The following is a 19,602-nucleotide window of genomic DNA, read 5'->3' on the forward strand; positions in this document are numbered from 1 at the left end:
TGATTTTTCTTTTGTTTACATGTAAATTATTCTTGTAACTGGCGGCATTGATGAACGCTTTCCCTTATGTTGACAGTCCTTAATAGTTGTTACACACACACACACACACACGGGGCCAGCAGCTAGGACTCGACCCTTGCAACCTCAACTAGGTGAGTACACACACACACACACACATAGACGTGAAGAGGCGGGGCCAGGAGCTGAGTATCGACCCCTGCAACCACAATTAGGTATGGACAATTAAGTGAGTACATCAAGACTCTGTACACCGTGTAAGTCAGGCCTAAATTGAAGTATGCAACACCAGTATGGCACCTATACCTGGTCAAGCACGTCAAGAAATTAGAGAAAATGCAAAGGTTTGCAACAAGTGTAGTCCCAGAGCTAAGGGGTATGTCCTACGAGGAGAGGTTAAGGGAAATCGACCTGACGACACTGGAGGAAAGGAGAGATGGGGGGCCATGATAACGACATATAAAATGCTAACAGGAATTGGAAGGTGGGTAGAGACAGTATTTCAGAGATGGACACAGCAACAAGGTGTCACAACTGGAAGTTGAAAACTCAGATGAGTCACAGGAATATTAGGAAGTTTTTCTTCAATCAATGCGTTGTCAGGAATTGGAGCAATCTGGAGAGTGATGTACTGGAGGCAGGATCTATACATAGCTTTAAGAAGAGATACGATAATGCTCATGGAGTAAGAAGAAAGTAGACTTAGGAGAGACCAGCGAAAAGACAGGGCCAGGAGCTGTAAATTGACCACTGCAACCACAAATCAAAGTGAGAGGAGGTGAAGAGCCAACTAGACTAGATCCAACATTTTTATTCACAAATGGACCTCAGAGTTCCCCTAAGACCGCAAAAAACCACTGCTTACTGTTATTATCATACGTAGTGTAAACAAAACTGAAAAGCGTGGAGAAGTGTTCAAAAAAATATAAAAGAAAAACAATTACGAAATTATTATTATTATTATAATCAAGGGGGAAGCGCTAAACCCGGAGGATTATACAGCGCCTGGGGGGGGGATGTGGAAGGCATTCAGGCTTAATTCGGGGAACTGGAGCACAGATCCAATTCCCTAAATCAAGAGCCCCTCACCAACATCAAGGAACCTTCCTTGAGGGGACAATTACGAAAGAATGAGACATTTTGTGACGGAGATACACTGAGCTACAAAGGTTTGTGACCAAATCACTAAATAAATTATGAAATTTTTGAATTCTGAATGCAGGGAGGCGTTAAATAACGTATTATCTATGTTTATATATATATATATATATATATATATATATATATATATATATATATATATATATATATATATATATATATATATATATATATATATATATATATATATATATGTATATATATAGTGTGAAGCGCTAAACCTGTGTGGGTTATGCAATGTAATTTGACTAAGTAAAAGTTAGAACTTTTAAAAGTTTCCCGCCAGAGAGTAAAGTCAATAAGGTAACAAGCAAGAATAATTGGTAAAAATAAGGTTGGAAACCTCAAAGAACAAAGTAGTCAGGAAAAATAATAAAGAGCTGGGCATACAGCAGAAAGCAAATAGATAACAGAAGACCTAAAAGCAACGACCTCACTGTAAGGAAGAAAGCAAAACAACGATTACTTACACTCTTCCTAGGGTAGATTTGTGTGTATCTGTGATCGTGGACGAGGTTAACATTATAAGCAGAATGCCAATGTAGGAGAGTAGGAGGCTGCAAGAATACCTGGACACGCTACAAGAATGGTCGGAATCCTTCAAAGGGGATGAGGGGGGACCTCGTATGATCGAGGTGCCATGACGCTGGCGGCGAAGACTATTTTATTAAAACACTTCAGCTTCCCCTCCTATTTATTGGATCAAACTCAATTACTTCCTTTTACTTCCCTCTTCCCCGGCGCTGTATAGCCCCTACAGGGGCTTAGCGCTTTCCTGTTAATGTAACATAACCAACAATAACAATAATAAGTTGTCTGAAATTGGGAAAAGGGGAAAGAGAGAGACGAGAGGCAAAGTATCATTCGCATCAGACAATGTAAAAAGACCTAAGATTAACCTATTAGCCAAACCTGTCCTCTGAAGCGAACATAAAAAGAATAATATCAGCAGCACATGCTTGGTTAGCAAACATAAAAATGACCTTCAGGTACCTAGACAAAGACTTCTTCAAGTCCCTCTTTACCAAAAACATTTGCCCAGTCCTTGAGTGCGTAGCGTCAGTGTGGAACCCCCGACTCAAGTAAACACGAAGAGAAACTTGAGGAAGTTTAAAGGTAGTGCATCCAGACTGAGCTACTGGGAAAGTGAGAGATAGATCTCTTGCCCCTGGTGGAATGAAGAATAATAAAAGATTTAATTTTTACCCCAACCAGCGAGTACCACTATCCTTTGATCCTTTCACTGGGTATTCAGATCTTACTCGCTGTCCCTTCAACATAGTACACTAAATATTACTATACATCACTTACAACCTCTATTCATCCACTCCCTACATTCCCTCCTGACTGCTATTTCTTCGTCCTTTCCTCACACGCTTAATCCCTCCCCATTCTCCAATTTTCCTTCCCTCCTCCTGTATCATAGATGGTTTTTGTTTCGCAGTGTATCTGTAGGTCGACTCAGTTTTGTTAGAAACAAAAAATAGTCCATCTCATCCACCGTCCTTACCACAAACTTTCGCTGTCGTGGGTTCGCAGCAGTATGTTCTCAGATACACAGACAAGCAGGTGGTAATGACGTTCAACTTCCCACGCTGTTTACTTTGCTGTAAGTGTCACGTGGCTGCAGTAGTTTCTCGTGGGATTCACTGGTGTACCCACACTAATTGGGACCCCCTAGAGTCTTGTGGGGGATCACTGATGTACCCACAACAGTGGTGATCCCAGAGTCTTGTTGGGATCACTGGTTAACTCAGTGGCTATGGTGCCTACAGGATGGGTTTCATAGGTGAGGTAGTGAAATCTGTAACTAGTGTTATGATGAGGAAGAGGAAATAAAGGAGTCCTGAGGGAGGCCTTTCTGTCTTCCCTGCAAGTTAGTTTTCGCCTTTATCGGGAAGCATTGTAATCACGGGAGGAGGAGCTAATCCTGTAGGAATAACACAGTGTTTAGGAAATGGAAACTATTCAAGTTTGATGAAAAAAAGAAGGGTTAGCTCTAATTCATTGGATATAAAGCCATTTAATGGTATCAAGGTGACTCCCTTCTTATTCTAAGCTTACACTTAGTCGGGACAGAATTTAGTCGGTGCCGAACGAAGTTTTTAAGAATGAAATATAAAGGTCTGTTTTTTTTTTATTTGTCAACAAATAGTAATTCGCTTTAAGTAGGCGAAAAAAAAGTAATTCTCAAAGTAGAGCCAGAGATGTGTGTTCCACCGCCGGCACCACACATCCCACACTACACCACCCACGTCGACACTACACGGTATTTACACCAACACCACGCCGCCCACATACGTCGCATGCCGCCCACATGAGAGAGCCGGCGGTGTCACCTTGGCTGGTAGGTGCGTCCTGAACTTACCGCAGTGTGTCACCTAGCCACTGCTTCTCTGGACTTTTACAAGCATACATACAACTGTAAATATATATATACACACACAGGCAGGAAGGCAGACGCACGCACACACACACAAGAGCGAGCACACATACACATACAGACACACATACAGACACACACACATACAGACAGAGAGACACACACACACACACACACACACACACACACACACACACACACACACACACACACACACACACACACACACACACACACACACACACACACTAAGGCGAGTACACATATTTTAAAACAAAGGCCGAAAGGAGAGGGAAAGTAGCAAACAGTAGTATCACCACAACACGAGAAAATGTTAAAAAGTTACTAAGCAAACTAGACATAGCGATAATTATGGGGGTAGACAATCTATCAGTATGTTTACTAATACAAAGCGAGTGGACAGAGACAGGGCCATACACTGGAGTAATATACATGTATATTAGTGTCCACACATCACACCTTCCACAGACACCGCCATGGAAACCTAACACGATATGACAAAATATATCATTGTTAATAAGATATCTAAAATCTTGAGTGTGTGCCCAACATTTTGCGTCGGCTAAATGAATTGTTTTTAAGAGAATGCAACCCAATAGATGTTTTAGTGGTTATAAAATATTTATTTTTAAATTGTATCTAAATATTCTTTTGTATGCATTAGCGTATGAAGAAACTGTAGATATATGTAATGAATGTAATACTTTTTTGTGAAGTAACTATCCCAGTGGGGTGTGATAAAGACTCTTTGTGACATTTGTAATTCAATTTTCTGCGCTACTGCTCACAGGATGAGCACGGGGGTGCACAATGAACTAGCCCCTCACAGCTCAGAGGGATTGCGTGTTGTGCTGGGAAGACTTTACAAGTCACTGGAAACTGGACAGCAAGGAGAAAGCTGGAAAACAATGAACAGGCTTGTGACTCTGAAGTACAGAACGGCATCATTGACCAGCATACTCGAAGTTACCAAATAAATTAATCAGGACAGTCATGGAACACCTGGAGGTGAATGGCTTTGTAAACGACAACCAACACGATTTCAGAGATAGGAAATCCTGGCTCGAGAGCCAATTTGCATTCTACGACGAAGAAAATGAGATAAAATAGAACATGAGCTCTGATTTTATTTTCCAGGACTAAGAAAAGACGTCTCACAACAGAAGTAAACCCAAAAGTCACAAAAAGATAGGTCAAGGAAACGAATACCGACTGGTAGCTATTACGGCAGTGTTAAATTGGGTTTGAGTGGAGTGTAAAGAAGATCAGTACTTGCGCCAGCTCAAGTCACACACGTATGAAGGTTAGTGGCTGGGTGGGTAGGTCAGGCGGCCTGCCATCCCACTCACACGAAGGTAGATAGGAATAGGAGAGTGGGTTAGATGACCCATCCTTTACTCACAGGTGGAGGCGAACGGGTTGGTGGGTCAGACGTATCACACTGCACTCACACAAATGGATATAGATGGGCTGATGTATCAGACAGCCCATCATGCACTCTCAACACACTGGTCACGTCATTAAGTGTGTCACGGCTGATATGAAACTCAACAAGAACACAATTAATCTAACTCGCTCTCAGCTTCATTACCTTCCCTTGATCTAAAGACAAATAAAAACATTGAGTACAGGGGCACTTCTCCCTTTCTCTCCCCTTGTTTTCACAATAATTATTTTCCAAACAAGAGCTGTACTGCCTCAGATCATTTATAAAGCCTTACCTTAGCAATATTTTAAACTGAGATCATTTAATATTTAATGTTAATAATACATTTAATTAATATTAAGCAACATACCTATCAGGGCTTTATTTCTCAAATGTTTGTTTTGTTATGCAAGTATCGCTAGGAAAAAGAGTAAGTCGAGTAATGAATGATTTCTTAGTGATGCCCTTGTGAGATGTATGTTTAGATTGAAAGTGTTGATGGCTGCCCGTCCTGTGATATAAGAGCTGTCTTCAAGTTGTCCAGGTTTCAACCAGGTCACTCAGATACCTCGCACCACCACCAGGTCATCCAAATACTTCACACCACCACCAGTCATCCAGATACCTCGCACCACCACCAGGTCATCCAGATACCTCACACCACCACCAGGTCACCCAGATGCCTCGCACCACCACCAGGTCACCCAGATGCCTCGCACCACCACCAGGTCATCCAGATGCCTCGCACCACCACCAGGTCACCCAGATGCCTCGCACCACCACCAGGTCATCCAGATGCCTCGCACCACCACCAGTCATCCAGATGCCTCGCACCACCACCAGGTCACCCAGATGCCTCGCACCACCACCAGGTCATCCAGATGCCTGGCTCCAGGCCAGGTCACGCCGCCGCACTAAAAGAAAACAACAACGAAGATAAAGCAACAATGGGTACATTGTTGTCATGACCTGGTTCCTACGTTGATACCCTCCTGCGTATACTCACTCCTTCACGCTGATACCCTCCTGCGTATACTCACACCCTCACTTTGACACCATGTAGCGTAAACTTACTACGCTCCGACGCTAACGTGACCTTTTTCTTAGCTCCCCTCCCTTTCTCTTTTCTCGTGACCTTATCTTAACTCTTTCTTTACAGTACCTCTCTCTCCTATTCCTCATTGCCTCTCTCTCTCTCTCTCTCTCTCTCATCAATCGTAGATCCTCTTTTCGATCCCTTACAGTTCCTTCCATCCCTCCTAGCTCCTCACCTTTGAAGAGTTCGAGAGTTTATCTACTCTCTGAGCCCGGCCAAGGGCCAGGCACATAGTTCCTCCCTCCCATCCCTCACAGTTCCTCCGTCCCATCTCTCACAGTTCCTCCCATCCCGCCCAGCTCCTCCCATCTCACCCAGGTCATCCTTCACAGTTCCTCCTATCCCTCCCAGCTCCGCCCTCACAGTTCCTCTCTCATCTTCAGATCCTCTTCACCAGCTGTTGTGATACAAACTCCTTCCTCTGTGGTATCCGATTCCAGCTCCCCACTTTCCTTTAGCCTCTCATCCTCTTATTCTTAAGTCTCCTCCTACACCACCTCACACCTCACGACTGCGCCCCATTCAAAAGGTTGGTGAGGAGGTTGCCCCAGCCGTGTACCCCCACCCCAACCCCCGTGTAGGTGGTGGGCAGCGGAAAGGCGGTCTGCTGGCCCCACTTAACCCACATCCAGAGTGTCATTATAGAATGACTGACCTCGACGGTGATCACCCGAGCGATAATTACTCGCCACACCAGTCACGAGTCTCACACGGCTATATAATCTCTCTCTCTCTCTTTCTTTCTCTCTCTCTCTCTCTCTCTCTCTCTCTCTTTATTTACAGTTTTACAATGTTAGGTTAAGGTTTCTAACTCTACAAACTACGAACTGTTTCTCTCTGTTCTTCACTTATGAGGTACCTGGTATGTAGCCAGGTGTCTCATTACCGAAAATAAGACGCAAGACAGTTTGAACAAGTATCGTAGATTTGCTTGTAACACATGAAATATACATCCCGATGTACTCCTGTTAACCCTTTCAGGATGGGGGAGGGTTAGATCCTAGGCTTTTGTACATCCATCTGCTCTCTCACCCCCGTCCGCAGGATGGATATGGAGTACACAATAATCTAACCACTTCTCCGCCAAATCTCAGTCTAATCTCCCTTGAGGATCCATCATGAAGCTTCAGATAGAGGCCGCTAGATGACTCCAGTGTTTGTTTATCCATTAAGACCACCAGTTATCCATTAGTCATTTTTTATTTAGGCCATAAGATCCATGTGTAGAATGAAGGGGGTGTGGACCTGGGTGGGATAACCCAGTGTAAACGAAGATTGTTGGCAGACAGGGAGGTAAGAAAAGGTTAAGTGACCTGACCACTCTGGGTGTATTTTAAGAGGGTATTTTTTGTCACTTAGCAACGAGTGGTGATTTTCAGGAGTTTGTTTGAATTATTAACCCCGAAGGGTTAGTAATCTAAGATAACCCAATAAAGTTAATGTGACTCGTTTCCAAAGGGAGTTCTATTTTTTTTAAGGTCCTCCGCTTTCCTAGGATGCGACCCACAACAGTCGACTAAGTCCCAGGTCCCTATCTACTGCTAGGTGGTTGGTTAACGTTAGAAGCCCATGCTTCCAGTCTCGTGTGGGGCTCGAATCCACGTCCCCCGCTGTAGTGAGCCGAGCGGAATAATGCGTTCAACCCCTATATTGCTCTGAAGACGGCGCAAGCAGGTACAAAAAGTAACTACTAATAAAGGTATGTGGTTAAGCAACAAGTAAAGACATATGGTAAGAATAACTAATAAAGACATGTGGTAAAGTGAAATGACCTTATTACTAGTCTCATTACCAGGCTGACTGGTGACATGACTGCAATGCTAATGCTGATGAGGACGAGAATGCTGATAATGATACTACTGATGGTAATTGCAGTGCTTCTGCTGATCATCATCATAATGCTGCTGCTGATAGTGGTAATTATATAATGCTCTCGGCAGTGATTTGTCGATGGGAAAGCTCCTTATAGTGCTTTGGTTCCAAGTAGTGAGGGTGAGCTACAGTGGGTGTGCCACATCCATGGTAGCTCTGAGAGCCATCACGGTGCCACACCCATGGCAGCTCTGAGACCCAACACGGTACAGGAGTATAGTGCCACACCCATGGCAGCTCTGAGACCCAACACGGTACAGGAGTACAGTGCCACACCCATGGCAGCTCTGAGACCCAACACGGTACAGGAGTACAGTGCCACACCCATGGCAGCTCTGAGACCCAACACGGTACAGGAGTACAGTGCCACACCCATGGCAGCTCTGAGACCAAACACGGTACAGGAGTACAGTGCCACACCCATGGCAGCTCTGAGACCAAACACGGTACAGGAGTACAGTGCCACACCCATGGCAGCTCTGAGACCAAACACGGTACAGGAGTACAGTGCCACACCCATGGCAGCTCTGAGACCCAACACGGTACAGGAGTACAGTGCCACACCCATGGCAGCTCTGAGACCAAACACGGTACAGGAGTACAGTGCCACACCCATGGCAGCTCTGAGACCCAACACGGTACAGGAGTACAGTGCCACACCCATGGCAGCTCTGAGACCCAACACGGTACAGGAGTACAGTGCCACACCCATGTCAGCTCTGAGACCCAACACGGTACAGGAGTACAGTGACACACCCATGGCAGCTCTGAGACCCAACACGGTACAGGAGTACAGTGCCACACCCATGGCAGCTCTGAGACCCAACACGGTACAGGAGTACAGTGCCACACCCATGGCATCTCTGAGACCAAACACGGTACAGGAGTACAGTGCCACACCCATGGCAGCTCTGAGACCCAACACGGTACAGGAGTACAGTGCCACACCCATGGCAGCTCTGAGACCCAACACGGTACAGGAGTACAGTGCCACACCCATGGCAGCTCTGAGGCCCAACACGGTACAGGAGTACAGTGCCACACCCATGGCAGCTCTGAGACCCAACACGGTACAGGAGTACAGTGCCACACCCATGGCAGCTCTGAGACCAAACACGGTACAGGAGTACAGTGCCACACCCATGGCAGCTCTGAGACCCAACACGGTACAGGAGTACAGTGCCACACCCATGGCAGCTCTGAGACCCAACACGGTACAGGAGTACAGTACCACACCCATGGCAGCTCTGAGACCCAACACGGTACAGGAGTACAGTGCCACACCCATGGTAGCTCTGAGGCCCAACACGGTACAGGAGTACAGTGTCACACCCATGGCAGCTCTGAGACCCAACACGGTACAGGAGTACAGTGCCACACCCATGGCAGCTCTGAGACCCAACACGGTACAGGAGTACAGTGCCACACCCATGGCAGCTGTGAGACCCAACACGGTACAGGAGTACAGTGCCACACCCATGGCAGCTCTGAGACCCAACACGGTACAGGAGTACAGTGCCACACCCATGGCAGCTCTGAGACCCAACACGGTACAGGAGTACAGTGCCACACCCATGGCAGCTCTGAGGCCCAACACGGTACAGGAGTACAGTGCCACACCCATGGCAGCTCTGAGACCCAACACGGTACAGGAGTACAGTGCCACACCCATGGCAGCTCTGAGACCCAACACGGTACAGGAGTACAGTGCCACACCCATGGCAGCTCTGAGACCCAACACGGTACAGGAGTACAGTGCCACACCCATGGCAGCTCTGAGACCCAACACGGTACAGGAGTACAGTGCCACACCCATGGCAGCTCTGAGACCCAACACGGTACAGGAGTACAGTGCCACACCCATGGCAGCTCTGAGACCCAACACGGTACAGGAGTACAGTGCCACACCCATGGCAGCTCTGAGACCCAACACGGTACAGGAGTACAGTGCCACACCCATGGCAGCTCTGAGACCCAACACGGTACAGGAGTACAGTGCCACACCCATGGCAGCTCTGAGACCCAACACGGTACAGGAGTACAGTGCCACACCCATGGCAGCTCTGAGACCCAACACGGTACAGGAGTACAGTGCCACACCCATGGCAGCTCTGAGACCCAACACGGTACAGGAGTACAGTGCCACACCCATGGCAGCTCTGAGACCCAACACGGTACAGGAGTACAGTGCCACACTCATGGCAGCTCTGAGACCCAACACGGTACAGGAGTACAGTGCCACACTCATGGCAGCTCTGAGACCCAACACGGTACAGGAGTACAGTGCCACACCCATGGCAGCTCTGAGACCCAACACGGTACAGGAGTACAGTGCCACACCCATGGCAGCTCTGAGACCCAACACGGTACAGGAGTACAGTGCCACACCCATGGCAGCTCTGAGACCCAACACGGTACAGGAGTACAGTGCCACACCCATGGCAGCTCTGAGACCCAACACGGTACAGGAGTACAGTGCCACACCCATGGCAGCTCTGAGACCCAACACGGTACAGGAGTACAGTGCCACACCCATGGCAGCTCTGAGACCCAACACGGTACAGGAGTACAGTGCCACACCCATGGCAGCTCTGAGACCCAACACGGTACAGGAGTACAGTGCCACACCTATGGCAGCTCTGAGACCCAAACACGGTACAGGAGTACAGTACCACACCTATGGCAGCTCTGAGACCCAACACGGTACAGGAGTACAGTGCCACACCCATGGCAGCTCTGAGACCCAACACGGTACAGAACAATACTACTCCCACACAGGCACGTGTTCTCTCTCGCCTGCCCAGCTTCACATCTCTCAAGATTAAGATAAAATGTCGTTCTCCCGCATCTCCAAACTAACGAGACATTGCACTACCAATGTACCCTCAAAATAAACATTTTTACCTCCCTCGTGTCCTCAAAAAAGCGAAACGTTTTTTTTTCCATGTATCTCAAAAAAACGAAACGTTTTCTTTCCTCGTATCTCAAAAAAAGCGAAACGTTTTCTTTCCTCGTATCTCAAAAAAACGAAACTTTTTCTTTCCTCGTATCTCAAAAAAAGCGAAACGTTTTCTTTCCTTGTATCTCAAAAAAACGAAACGTTTTCTTTCCTCGTATCTCAAAAAAAGCGAAACGTTTTCTTTCCTCGTATCTCAAAAAAAGCGAAACGTTTTCTTTCCTCGTATCTCAAAAAAAACGAAACGTTTTCTTTCCTTGTATCTCAAAAAAAAAAAAAACGAAACGCTTTCTTTCCTCGTATCTCAAAAAAAGCAAAACGTTTTCTTTCGTTCAATTTCCCAAAATGAAACATTTTAATTTCCTTGTTTCTTAAACAAGCCAAACTTTTACGTTGATTGTATCACTAGATAATAAAATATTATGCTTTCTTTCTCTAAAAAAAAAAAAAATTAACGCTGTGTAATTAAAACACTTTTACAGGACTAGAATATTTTATGTAACCAAATTTTATGGAAACTCTTCCGTAGCACAATTTAAAGTGTGGGTTATTTGCGATGTGTTTAGTCAGGAATTTTTAAATGTTTGAGAGTGGAGCAGCCGCTGCTAATGTTTAGTGTTGCCTGAGATGTTATTAACACTGATAGTATCAGGACAACTATGACTATTTGCCTGTGGCAGTGCCAGTGCCAATTTCAGCACTACTGTCATCCTCAGTGCCTTTGTGTATACAGTAGTGTCAGCATTGTGTCGGTCTGGAGTTTTGTGACTCTCTGATCGCGGGTTCTAATCCCACCCATGGTATGGGTTGTGTCTGCATTAGTGTCCGTACCGGCAGTGTCAGCACACTAAAGGTTCCTAACAGCCATTCTGCCTAATTAATTTATCAAGTTTAACACCTATCGACTGCACAAGGGACCATAATGTCGTCATTCACCTATACACCAATGAAGAGAATAATCCCAACATTAAAGATAAATCTCTCAGTGCCTACAAACGTTGCATAAACCACTTATAACCCGCCGCTGCCTGGTGGAAGCACCGCAAACACAGTCTTAATTCTTGCAAGTTATACCCCATTGTTGTTTATCGTGGGTGTTTAACACAGCCAAATCTTCAAACTCCGGACGCCTCTGTCAGTTACACATTATCGAAAGTAGTTGCATCAGAACGAAGTAATCTTAGAATTATGAAAATTATGAGGAAGCCGCTGTGTAATGGAGTAATTATGAGAAAACAATCGTATAATAGAGTAATTATGGCCCATTTACCAAGCAGGCAGGAGCGACAAAGTTGTTAGACTTGCAACATTTAACAAGACAGAACTCTTAAAGCTGAGTGCTTTGATAGTGGTGAAGGGCTCCTGATCCTTTCTTCTTTTCCTTGGATCAAATCCGGTTACCTTCCCTCTGGCACTGTATGACCGCTATGGATTCAGGGTCTCCAAATCGGAAGATGAGAATTTAACCTCGACCTGCTGGTGCTAATATCGACGTCAGAAGGAATACAGTCGCGATTTTTTTTTTCCGTAAGACTAGATGACAGATCCATACAAGAACATTGCATGGCTGAATTAACACCATAAGTATGAATGAACACTGGCATAGGTCAACTGACCCATGATGAATGAACACTGGCATAGGTCAACTGACCCATGATGAATGAACACTGGCATAGGTCAACTGACCCATGATGAATGAACACTGACATAGGTCCACTAACCCATGAATGAACACTGACATAGGTCCACAGACCCATGATAAATGAACACTGACATAGGTCCACTGACCCATGATGAATGAACACTGGCATAGGTCAACTGACCCATGGTGAATGAACACTGGCATAGGTCAACTGACCCATGATGAATGAACACTGACATAGGTCCACTGACCCATGATAAATGAACACTGACATAGGTCCACTGACCCATGAATGAACACTGACATAGGTCCACTGGCCCATGATAAATGAACACTGACATAGGTCTACTGACCCATGATAAATGAACATTGACATAGGTCCACTGACCCATGATAAATGAACACTGACATAGGTCCACTGACCCATGAATGAACACTGACATAGGTCCACTGACCCATGATAAATGAACACTGACATAGGTCCACTGACCCATGATGAATGAACACTGACATAGGTCCACTGACCAAAATAGTGTTCACGTAGGCGTGTATGGTGGCACTCCAGTGGATATGTGATTTATCTGTTCCCTGTGTCTTAGCATTTTAAGATTGAAACAGAACCTCAAACACATTAAAATTCCCCGTGTTCTGTACTATGGTATTTGGACGCAACGATAATTGATGATTCCAAGAATCTTATTGCCTGGAGCTCTCCCTTTTGGATAATTTTGGCCCCATTCCAATTCATGTGCCCACGAGAGCTAGCATGCATAACCTATGTGTTGTTCACGTTGTTTCTCCTACATGAACATTTGTGTTCACTCTGATGCCAAAAAATTTAAAAGTTTCACTCTTTACAGTATATTTCAGCCTCCACACAGGATCAGGTAAACTTTCACCTTGCATTCAGTGATTCATTCTGGTTCATTCAGTGATTCATTCTGGTTCATTCAGTGATTCATTCTGGTTCATTCAGTGATTCATTCTGGTTCATTCAGTGATTCATTCTGGTTCATTCAGATATTCATTCTGGTTCATTCAGTGATTCATTCTGAATCATTCAGTGATTCATTCTGGTTCATTCAGTGATTCATTCTGGTTCATTCTGTGATTCATTCTGCTTAATTCATTGTTTCATTCTGGTTCATTGTTTCATTCTGGTTCATCCAGTGATTCATTCTGGTTCATTCATTGATTCATTCTGGTTCATCCAGTGATTCATTCTGGTTCATTCAGTGATTCATTCTGGTTCATCCAGTGATTCATTCTGGTTCATCCAGTGATTCATTCTGGTTCATTCAGTGATTCATCCTGGTTCATTCAGTGATTCATTCTGATTCATTCAGTGATTCATTCTGGTTCATTCAGAGATTCATTCTGGTTCATTCAGTGATTCATTCTGATTCATTCAGTGATTCATTCTGGTTAATTCAGTGATTCATTCTGGTTCATTCAATGTTTCATTCTGATTCATTCAGTGATTCATTCTGGTTCATTCAGTGTTTCATTCTGTTTCATTCAGTGATTCGTTCTGGTTCATTCAGGGATTCATTCTGATTCATTCTGGTTCATTCAGAGATTCATTCTGGTTCATTCAGTGATTCATTCTGATTCATTCAGTGATTCATTCTGGTTCATTCAGTGATTCATTCTGGTTCATTCAGTGTTTCATTCTGGCTAATTCAGTGATTCATTCTGGTTCATTCAGTGATTCATTATGGTTCATTCAGTGTTTCATTCTGGTTCAGTGTTTCATTCTGGTTCATTCAGTGATTCATTCTGGTTCATTCAGTGTTTCATTCTGGTTCATTCAGTGATTCATTCTGGTTCATTCATTGATTCATTCTGGTTCATTCAGTGATTCATTCTGGTTCATTCTGTGATTCATTCTGGTTCATTCTGTGATTCATTCTGGTTCATTCTGTGATTCATTCTGGTTCATTCTGTGATTCATTCTGGTTCATTCTGTAATTCATTCTGGTTCATTCTGTGATTCATTCTGCTTTATTCATTGTTTCATTCTGGTTCATTCATTGTTTTATTCTGGTTCATTCAGTGTTTCGTTCTGGTTCATTCGGTGATTAATTCTGGTTTGTTCAGTGATTCATTCTGGTTCATTCAGTGATTCATTCTGGTTCATTCAGTGATTCATTCTGGTTCATTCAGTGGTTCATTCTGGTTCATTCATTATTTCATTCTGGTTCATTCAGTATTTCATTCTGGTTCATTCTGTGATTCATTCTGGTTCATTATGTGATTCATTCTGGTTCATTCTGTGATTCATTCTGTGATTCATTCTGGTTCATTCTGTGATTCATTCTGGTTCATTCATTGTTTCATTCTGGTTCATTCAGTGTTTCATTCTGTGTCATTCAGTGATTCATTCTGGTTCATTCAGTGTTTCGTTCTGGTTCATTCGGTGATTCATTCTGGTTCGTTCAGTGATTCATTCTGGTTCATTCAGTGATTCATTCTGGTTCATTCAGTGATTCATTCTGGTTCATTCTGTGATTCATTCTGGTTCATTCTGTGATTCATTCTGGTTCATTATGTGATTCATTCTGGTTAATTCAGTGTTTCATTCTGGTTCATTCATTGTTTTATTCTGGTTCATTCAGTGTTTCTGGTTCATTCAGTGATTCAATTTGGTTCATTCAGTGACTCATTCTGGTTCATTCAGTGTTTCATTCTGGTTCAGTGATTCATTCTGGTTCATTCAGAGATTCATTCTGGTTCACTCAGTGATTTATTCTGGTTCATTCAGTGTTTTATTCTGGTTCACTCATTGATTCATTCTGGTTCAGTGTTTTATTCTGGTTCATTCAGTGATTCATTCTGGTTCATTCAGTGATTCATTCTGGTTCATTCAGTGATTCATCCTGGTTCATTCAGTGATTCATTCTGGTTCATTCAGTGATTCATTCTGGTTCATTCTGTGATTCATTCTGGTTCATTCTGTGATTCATTCTGGTTCATTCTGAGATTCATTCTGGTTCGTTCTGTGATTCATTCTGCTTAATTCATTGTTTCATTCTGGTTCATTCATTGTTTCATTCTGGTTCATTCAGTGTTTCGTTCTGGTTCATTCAGTGGTTCATTCGGGTTTATTCATTATTTCATTCTGGTTCATTCAGTATTTCATTCTGGTTCATTCTGTGATTCATTCTGGTTCATTATGTGATTCATTCTGGTTCATTCTGTGATTCATTCTGGTTCATTCTGTGATTCATTCTGGTTCATTCTGTGATTCATTCTGGTTAATTCATTGTTTCATTCTGGTTCATTCAGTGTTTCATTCTGGGTCATTCAGTGATTCATTCTGGTTCATTCAGTGTTTCGTTCTGGTTCATTCGGTGATTCATTCTGGTTCGTTCAATGATTCATTCTGGTTCATTCAGTGATTCATTCTGGTTCATTCAGTGATTCATTTTGGTTCCTTCATTGTTTCATTCTGGTTCATTCAGTGACTCATTCTGGTTCATTCAGTGATTCATTTTGGTTCCTTCATTGTTTCATTCTGGTTCATTCAGTGACTCATTCTGGTTCATTCTGTGATTCATTATGGTTCATTCTGTGATTCATTCTGGTTCATTCTATGATTTATTCTGGTTCATTATGTGATTCATTCTGGTTCATTCATTGTTTTATTCTGGTTCATTCATTGTTTTATTCTGGTTCATTCATTGTTTTATTCTGGTTCATTTAGTGATTCAATTTGGTTCATTCAGTGACTCATTCTGGTTCATTCAGTGTTTCATTCTGGTTCAGTGATTCATTCTGGTTCATTCAGAGATTCATTCTGGTTCACTCATTGATTCATTCTGGTTCATTCAGTGTTTTATTCTGGTTCATTCAGTGATTCATTCTGGTTCATTCAGTGATTCATTCTGGTTCATTCAATGTTATATTCTAATTCATTCAATGTTTCCTTCTGGTTCATTCAGTGTTTCATTCTGGTTCATTCAGTGATTCATTCTGGTTCATTCAGTGTTTCAGTCTGGCTCATTCAGTGTTTCATTCTGGTTCATTCAGTGTTTCATTCTGGTTCATTCAGTGATTCATTCTGGTTCAGTGATTCATTCTGGTTCATTCAGTGATTCATTCTGGTTCATTCAGTGTTTTATTCTGTTCATTTAGTGTTTCATTCTGGTTCATTCAGTGTTTCAGTCTGGTTCATTCAGTGATTCAGTCTGGTTCATTCAGTGATTCATTCTGGTTCATTCAGTGTTTCATTCTTGTCCATTCAATGCTTCATTCTGGTTCATTCTACATCACCTAGCTTATAAGTGTTAAGATAACTTTCATGTCCGATGATTAAGAGTGCGAATTTCCACACTGAACTGCATCTGCTACTTTTCGGACCACGACATTAACAAGTCTAAATCTTCCTGAAGTTCGACAGTATCCCGCTCTGAATTTATTACTCGGGTTTGTTGTTGCTGCTTCAGTGAGTTTACTCAAATCGCTTTTAATTCCCTCGACAAGTTCAGAAATGTAAATTATGAACAACTAGGGACCCAAAAATGTTTTGAAACCTGAATATATTATTTTTAATGAAGATAAGAATATCTCTGTCAATCCCTACACACATTCTAGTTTAGACTCGATATTTTAATAAATTTTATGGCGAAAACGGGACAGTATATGCAAAATGAGGTCTGGTGAATTCACTACAAATGATTAATATTGTTTGCGTCTATTTTTAATTGAAGTTCCCATCTGTGAATTCAAGCACCGTGTTGACGTGCTGTTTACATCTAGAATGATGAATATACTGCTAATAACTGTTCTAAGATCTTTCTTTTCACGTTTCTTGGTTAGTGAGGCTCTATTTTCTTTTAGTCATATTTAACAGTGTTATGCCAAAAATTTATTACCTTACACTTATTATTAGATTAGTGGCGAAGAATAGCGACAAGATATGTGTGTGCAACACCCGTGTATCAGTGAAAATATCAGGTGTAGCACATGTTTCTTACGCATCTACTTCGCACTTGGCAACATTGAAGCTTGTCTTCCAGGCCCCTGTGAACACTGACATTCAGCATCAGCTCATTTTGTATGATTTCCTTATTTCTTGCATTTATAGATGTTAACCCCCATTTTATGGTCATTAATGTGAATTATGGATTCAGTTGGACCCAGAAGTGATCCATGAGGAAATCCGTTTGCTACGTACAGTTACTTTTAATACTTTCCCGTTGAAAACTACTCTCCTGGGGGCCGAGTGAGTAGTGAGGGAGTAGACAGTGAGGGTAGCGAGTGGATGAGGACAGGGAGCAGCGAGTGCATAGAGACAGAGCAATGAATGGATAGGTAATCTGGCAAATAACTAAGGAATATATTTGCTATTGTTGTTTCTCTGAGCTTGCACAACCCCACTACACACACACACACATACTAGGACTCGACCCCTGCAACCTCAACTGAGTACACACTCACAAACACACATGGGTTCAGAGAGCGGAAATCCTACCTAACCTAACTTTATTCTATGACAAAGATCAGACAGGAAACAGAAGGCTGGGCGGACGGCATATTCCTACACTGTCAAAAGGCATGTGGCGCAGTCTATCAGATGGGGCTAAAAAATTACTTCAAAGTCTGGCTCGGCTTATTGGAAAGGAACTGCATTCTTCATGTAGAAGTGTGTCACAAAGAGAGGCGCAATGAAAGAAGCAATAAATGGTGTACCGAAAGGTTTGGTTCTTGGACCCGTGTTGTTCCTGACATTTGTGCAGGATCTGTCGGGTGAAACTGACTCCTAGATATCAGTTTTTTTCGACAGATGTACTACTAGTGAGGAGATTAACAGACAAATTCTTCGGCACGCTACAGGAAGAAATGAACAAGCTTCAGAAATGGTCCAACAAGTGGTTACCGGAATTCAACACCAGAAAATGCAGGTTGTAAGGGTAGGATGAAGAGGTGAGAGGCCGGAGGAAGAGTACCGTCTAAAAGAGAAAAGGGTCTAAGGTTAGACATCATACTAAGCTTTTCGCATGAAACACACACAGAATAACATTGGTGGCACATACAAAATAAATCTCTCTCATTCGCCCCCTTATGGGATTTTTATCTTCCCCATTCTTTTTCTACAGCGACTTTATAATGGACTGCAACGTCAATTAATGTTTCCTCTCCAAATTGAAAGTTAATTGTATATTAGAGTAGAAACAGAGTGGAACGTACTGGGGGAACGACGGTGTCATAAACATGAGAACACGTCATATGTAACAGATCACCCCAGCCAGCAGAAGCTTTGGAGGCTGACCCAAGAGCTGGAGCTCGGAATCTGCAAACTCAGTTCGGTAATTACAGTTACACCCTCACCATCCCTGCCTCTTGGGACGCACGTAAACGAAGTGACAGCCACGGACAACACCGACAGCTGAACACAAGGGTGACCCTCAAAAACACGTACACACACACACACACACACACACACACACACACACACACACACACACACACACACACACACACACACACATACAGCCACACACCTCGTATGCAAACGTACATACGGATCGCATTAGAAGAATCAGACCTGATATTTTTGAAGAGACACTCATTTCCTCTAGACGAAACTGGTATAAACAGCTACAGTTTGTTCTCCACGAAACCTTTTCTTTTAACACGAGGTATTTGTCGCTATACCTCACAAGAGACTGATACAATACCTGGAAGAAGCAGGTGATCATGAGAAAAGAGCTTCACTGGATCAAGAAATATCTAAGAGGTATGAACCAGAGTAATGATCCGGATAGAGGTCACTACCAGTCTTCAGCTTCAGATAACGCAGGGTTTTAAAAAATCGGGGAAGAACTAAGGAGACAGAATAGTGTAAAACCTGAGGGGAAAACGTGTCATAGAAAAGAATCACCAGGGGAGTTACTTAAGATAAATTACCGCTGTGATGTACTGTATATTCTTCTGACGTACGTAAGCTTGATAACTATGTACTTTAGTTGCCTATCAGGATTCCATAGTATGTATAATGTAAGTCAGGTGTGAAAGGGACTGG

The 19,602-nt window shown here is 43.2% G+C and overlaps 1 protein-coding gene across 1 annotated transcript in view; it reads right to left on the reverse strand.

Annotated features, from left to right (window-relative positions):
* The window catches only part of LOC128694004 (uncharacterized), a 183,322-nt gene that overhangs the window by 135,143 nt on the left and 28,577 nt on the right, over positions 1–19,602 (reverse strand). The window lies entirely within an intron of this gene.

This window comes from Cherax quadricarinatus, chromosome 33 (genome assembly GCF_038502225.1).
Source record: "Cherax quadricarinatus isolate ZL_2023a chromosome 33, ASM3850222v1, whole genome shotgun sequence".
NCBI classification, from domain to species: Eukaryota; Metazoa; Arthropoda; class Malacostraca; order Decapoda; family Parastacidae; genus Cherax; species Cherax quadricarinatus.